Here is a 6,000-nt window from a genome sequence, read left to right as displayed (position 1 = left end):
TTTTTTTTAAATTAATTTTTTTAAAAAAAATGACTGTCAGGGGGGAAATGGCCACCACGCATGCTCAAATGGCCTCTGTGAGGCCCTAGGCCATGCCAGGCCTTGCAGAGGCCATTTGAGCATGCACAGTGGCCATTTTGTTTTCAGCGGCCATTTTTTTTTTAAAAAAAGATTATTTTTAAAAATGGCCACCACACATGCTCAAATTGCCCCTGCAAGGCCCTAGAGGCCAACGGGGGGACAGGAAACCTTTGCAGACCACCACCCCCAGCCTTTAGAAAACCTCCTGAAGGGGCTACAGGTAAAAAGTTTTTTTAAAAAATTAATATGATATAAGACACTGTACACATATTCAGATTGGCACTATGTACAGAGAATCAGGGCTTGTGAATACTGAGCTGAAGCTTATGAGCTAGGATTGTATTCATTTGCTCTTATGATAAGTGAGTTAAATGTGATGTCTTAATAATATGCCTATTAATGGTGAGTTTGTCTTTGAATCAGTGTGAAATCCTTAGTATTAAGGCCCACTGGGAGTTTCTTTCTTTCTTTCTCTCATTTTAACTGTCTTTCTGAAATACTAGAATATATTCCAAGCAGTGACACAGTTTACTCTGCATATCATTTAATTATTTTCAGAGTATCTGGGAAAAGTCCAATTCTCCATTTAATTTTAAAACTTATGTAATAGTGATGCTACAATGCATAGTAGAGAATTAGACAGGGACTTCTGTTTTAGTCTTCCAAGTACTCCTCCACATAGTATTTGGGTATTTCATGAGCTCCAGCATACTGAAATTTGTAGTTTTCCAGCATTTTTTGGTCTGACTACGTCCACTGCTGAATAGTTTTTGAAAGATTAGAAGATTAACAAGCTTGACTTGTATTTTTGAGCTGATATTATAGTAAAGTTATCTGAAAGATGGGTGTCAGCTGTTTGGACAGGGGGCGCAATTTCAGTGTTTGCCCTAGGCACTATTTTCCCTAGATACGCCTCTGGAGCAGTGTACTACATACTTAGGTTTCTCCTCACAACAACCCTGTGAAGTAGGTTAGGCTGAGAGAGAAGTGACTGGCCCAAAGTCACCCAGCAAGTATCATGGCTGAATGGGGATTTGAACGCAGGTCAAAGTATGACTGCGTTTTATTTTAGATGAAGCCCAAGAAGCATGATTTTTAGATCAGTTGTATTTGCTTCTTATTTTATGAGCCTTGAGAAACTGTTTGGTATATACATAGCCCTGGATTAACCATTAAGCAAAATAAGCATGTGCTTAGGGCATCAAGGGAAAGGGGGCACCACACACAGAGTTTTCCCCCTAGCTATCATGCCCTTAACTCTAAGGGCATAAGAACAGGCCTGCTGGATCAGGCCTGAGGTCCATCTAGTCCAGCATCCTGTTTTACACAGTGGCCCACCAGATGCCACTGGAAGGCACAGACAGGAGTTGAGGGCATGCCCTCTCTCCTGCTGTTACTCCCCTGCAACTGGAACTCAGAGGCATCCTGCCTCTGAGGCTGGAGGTGGCCTTTAGCCTTCCAACTAGTAGCCGATGATAGACTTCTCCCTCATCACCTCCACGGCCGGGTAAATGAAGTCTTTTTGGCCTTTTCGGGCCTCCGTAAAGGCAAGCGGCAGCCATTTTGGCCACTGCTGCGCATGCGCAAATGCCCTCTGCGAGGCATTTACCCGGCTGCAGCAGTGATGAGGGAGGCCGGTGGGGGGAGAGGGAACCCTCGCGGATACCCCCTCCCCCGCGGCTACAGCAAGCCACCTGAAGGGGCTACAGGTAGTTACTTTTCATTTAATTTTTTTTTAAAAAAAAATTAAAGTTCGCGAACCTGCCGGACCGGACCCGGGTAGGGGGGTCAATGAGGGCCGGACCGAACTGGCCCGATTCCGTTCTAGGCTGGTCAGGCCTTGAACTGAACCGGGTCAGACGGTTCCGTGCACACCCCTATCCAAACCCCTCTTAAAGCCATCCAGGTTGTTGGCTGTCACCACATCTTGTGGCAGAGAATTCCACAAGCTGATTATGCGTTGTGTGAAAGAGTACTTCCATTTGTTGGTCCTGGTTCTAGTGTTATGTGAGAGGGAGAAGAATTTCTCTCTATCTACTTTCTCCACATCATGCATGATTTTATAGACCTCTATCATGTCTCCCCGCAGTCGTCTTTTTTCTAAACAAAATAGCCCCAGGTGTTGTAGCCTTGTCTCATAAGAAAGGTGCTCTAGGCCCCTGATCATCTTGGTTGCCCTCTTCTGCACCTTTTCCAGTTCTACAATGTCCTTTTTTAGATGTGGTGACCAGAATTATACGCAGTACTTCAGGTGTGGTCACACCATAGTTTTGTATAAGGACATTATAATATTAGCAGTTTTATTTTCAATCCCCTTCCTAATGATCGCTTGCATGGAACTGGCCTTTTTCACAGCTGCTGCACACTGAGTCGACACTTTCAACGAGCTGTCCACCACGACCCCAAGATCCTCTCCGTCAGTCACCGACAGCTCAGATCTCATCAGAGTATATGTGAAGTTGGGGTTTTCCGTCCCAATGTGCATCACTTTACACTTGCCAACACTGAACCACATTTGCCGTTTTGTCGCCCAATCCCCAAGTTTGGAGAGATCCTTTTTGGAGCGCCTCACAATCCATTTTGGATTTCACTACCCGGAAGAGTTTGGCATCATCTGCAAATTTGGCCACCTCACTGCTTACCCCTACTTCTAGATCATTTATAAATCAATTAAAAAGCACCGGTCCCAGTACAGATCCCTGGGGGACCCCACTTCTTACTTCCCTCCATTGTGAAAACTCTCCATTTATCCCTACCCTCTGTTTCCTGTCTTGGAGCAGGAACAGCTTGGAGAGGAAAGCTATAGGGAAGGGCAGAAAGGGCAGCACAACCCAGGCAGTGTGTTAACATGATGGTGCGGGGCTGATTTGTTGGGGGGGGCGTCACCCACTCTGCCCTAGGTGAAGAGCCTGTTAGAGGTTGTTGATTTTTACCCACAATAGGTAAAACAGCGGAGCACTAAGGAATGAGCACACACTCCAGTTACAGAGTAGGTAGCAGAGGATGGTTTGGATATTGCAGCTGTTTAGAGAAAACACATGGAGATCCTTGTATGACTAAACACTAAATATTTATTGGTTAAATACACTTAGATAGGAAAGACCTATCTCTAATCTAAAGGACTACATAATGGATAGGTAAGGAGAGAGAGAGATGTTTCCATCTGCTCTCTAGGAGGAAAGGAAGGATTGTGACTCAGCACAGGAAGTGCTGCAGAGTCAGTTCAGGGGTCATAGAGTAGGGACAGATAGGGAGACCCTGACTCACTGTCTCTACTCCCAATGCCCCTACTCCCAATGCCCTTCCCATTAGCCCTATCTTGGAGATGCTGCCAGGGATGGAACTTGAACCTTCTGCTCTTCCCAGAGCAGCTCCATTCCCTGAGGGAAATATCTTACAGTGCTTTCCTACCAGGAGATACTGTTGCAGGGGAAATCCTCTGGAATCGGGCCCTCTTGTTTGATTCAGCCCCTTGCATTCATCCTTCCATTAAGTTTGACAGAGAATGGGCCATCTTGCCGAACCAAAGAAGATTGGACCAGGTTCCCACAATTGACTTGTTGCCTGACTGAATGAAGTTCAAACAACAAGGGTGCAGTGCTCAAATACGCTTTTATTTCGTGATCACAAAAGGCAAAAGTACAGGTCAGAAAGTCTGGCAAGTACTGTGCACCGAAGCTATACAGTTGGCTAGCTTATATAGGTTTCCAAAACAAAAAACAACCCCCCCCCACCAAGTAGATCAGTAAACCAATTAATACATGTTATTGGTTAATAAACATACATATATCAGACGTGCCACCTAGAGCCTGGGAAGATGAGTTACTACCTGACCTTTCTGACAACTTTACTCCCTATCATATCTCCTGGTACCAGCAAAATCCTCTTTTCTGCTGACTGAGGAATTTGGCTAATGGTCTGTACTTGACAGGTTCTGGTAACTGTTCTCTCTCGTGGGCCTTCCATCTCACATTCTTGAGAGGGGCCCACATTCTTGGCTTTGGCATCCGTTACCTCTTGGCCAAGAGGCCTCCCAATTCTGAACAATTTCTTATTTCAGTCCTGCTGGCTTTATATTTTATTAGGGACCTGAACCAAACCAACTTTGAATCATACTTTGATACACACTTTTATGTACTTATTTGTAGGCCTGGATTAAACAATTCTTTATCAGTACTGCCAGAGAATAAACCTAAGATCTTCTGCATGCAAAGTAGATGCTCTACCACTGAGCTGCAGCCTGCTTCCAGTATCATGGTAGCTTAAAGGATCTTAGTAGATGCTTCCAATACGGCAGCTTAAATGTGCTGGGGTTTGTGATTATTCATCTTTCCCTTTGGGGAAAGTGCAGAGTATTCTAGCCCGGAAACCATCCACTCCAGTTACAGAGTGTGGAGTTTAGTTGTTGCAGCTATTTAAGAAACATGCATGGAGATCATTGTAGAGTCTTAATTACCATACGTAACTAGTGTATTGGTGAAATACATCAGGAGAGAAAAGACCTAATCCTGTCTACTAGCAGCTACATAATGAATAGAGAGGGAGGGAGGGAGAAATGTTTCCATCTTCTCTCTAGAAGGAAAGGAAGAGGACTGACTCACTACAGGAAGTACCTGAGGAGTCAAGGCAGGGGTCATAGAGTAGAGGCAAGCAGGGACAGGTAAGGAGACCCTCTCTAGCTATTCCTAATGCCTCTAGTGGTCATTGGGATAGTCAGTGCAAAAGGTTGATGTCACTGGAACTCCATCTCCAACAAAATGTTCAAAACACACTTTAGGCCAGGTTTCCCCAACCTGCGGCCCTCCAGATGTTGCTGAACTACAACTCCCAGCATCCCTAGCCACAATTTATTGTGGCTGCGTATGCTGGGAGTTGTAGTTCAGCAACATCTGGAGGGCCACAGGTTGGGGAAGCCTGCTTTAGGCCTTCCCGTTGCACACAACTGCACCCTTTGTTTAGGAATTACAGATAAAAATAGTGTGAGGTAGTCTCAGGCTGCCAACTTTGACTTAAGCTATTCATGGAGATGTATTATTTGTCTTTCCAGTATTTTTCACAGGTATCAAGTCTTTCAATCTCCAATATCCCTTTCCACAGCTATTTGGATATTGACACAGATTCCAGAAGACTCCAGGCTAATCCTAGAGGGTCGGAAACCTACCTCAGTGCCCTAGAAAATCAACCAACCAACTAACCAACCAAACAATATATTTATTTCGGTCTTTGACCAGCATAAGGTAAAAACATAGATATTGTGAAATTAATAGCTGTGCATTAAAAGCAGTCTATGCCTAAAACTATAAGGTTAAAAGGTGGAGATGTAATTAAAATGGAAATTTAGTTAAAATTACTATAATATAAATACTATATTATAATAATACTAAAATATTAAGGTATGGATCTTGGATATTGATACAGATTCCTGGAGACTCCAGGCTATGAACCCCACCGCCCAATGAGATCATCAGCAGAGGTCCGTCCACGTTTGCCACCAGCTCGTCTGGTGGCTATTCAGGGACGGGCCTTGTCCGCTGCTGCCCCGAGGTTTTGGAATGCCCTCCCTAGTGAAATAAGAGCCTCGCCATCTCTGACAGCTTTTAAAAAGGCTTTAAAGACGCATTGTTCACCCAGGCTTTTAACTGATATTGTTTTGATTGTTTTAATGTTGTTTTTAGAATATTGTTTTAAAATTTTAAAATGTTGTGTTCTAAATTTCTTGTTTTTAAATTTCTTGGTTTGTTTTTAATTAATGTTTTACTTTTGTTTTTATCTTGTAAACCACCCAGAGACGTAGGTTTTGGGCAGTATAAAAATATGTTAAATAAGAATAAGAATAAGAATCTATGAGAAGCTATAAAGTTAATCAAAATTAAAATTAAGTTTAAATTAAAGCTAGAGGGATAAGCTACGACAGTAAAA

At 43.5% G+C, this 6,000-nt stretch overlaps 1 long non-coding RNA gene across 2 annotated transcripts in view; it reads left to right on the top strand.

Moving 5' to 3' along the window:
* The first annotated feature begins 1,644 nt into the window (after positions 1 to 1,644).
* Positions 1,645 to 6,000, top strand: part of LOC128343141 (uncharacterized) — a 57,261-nt gene continuing 52,905 nt past the window's right edge. For both annotated transcript variants that reach the window (XR_008315349.1, XR_008315348.1), the window contains exons 1-2: positions 1,645 to 1,790; positions 5,129 to 5,318. This is a non-coding gene — a long non-coding RNA (uncharacterized LOC128343141). The remainder of the gene's footprint in view (positions 1,791 to 5,128; positions 5,319 to 6,000) is intronic.

The sequence above is a fragment of the Hemicordylus capensis genome, chromosome 2 (assembly GCF_027244095.1).
Source record: "Hemicordylus capensis ecotype Gifberg chromosome 2, rHemCap1.1.pri, whole genome shotgun sequence".
Lineage (NCBI taxonomy): Eukaryota > Metazoa > Chordata > Lepidosauria > Squamata > Cordylidae > Hemicordylus > Hemicordylus capensis.
This window is presented reverse-complemented; position numbering and strand designations above follow the sequence as displayed.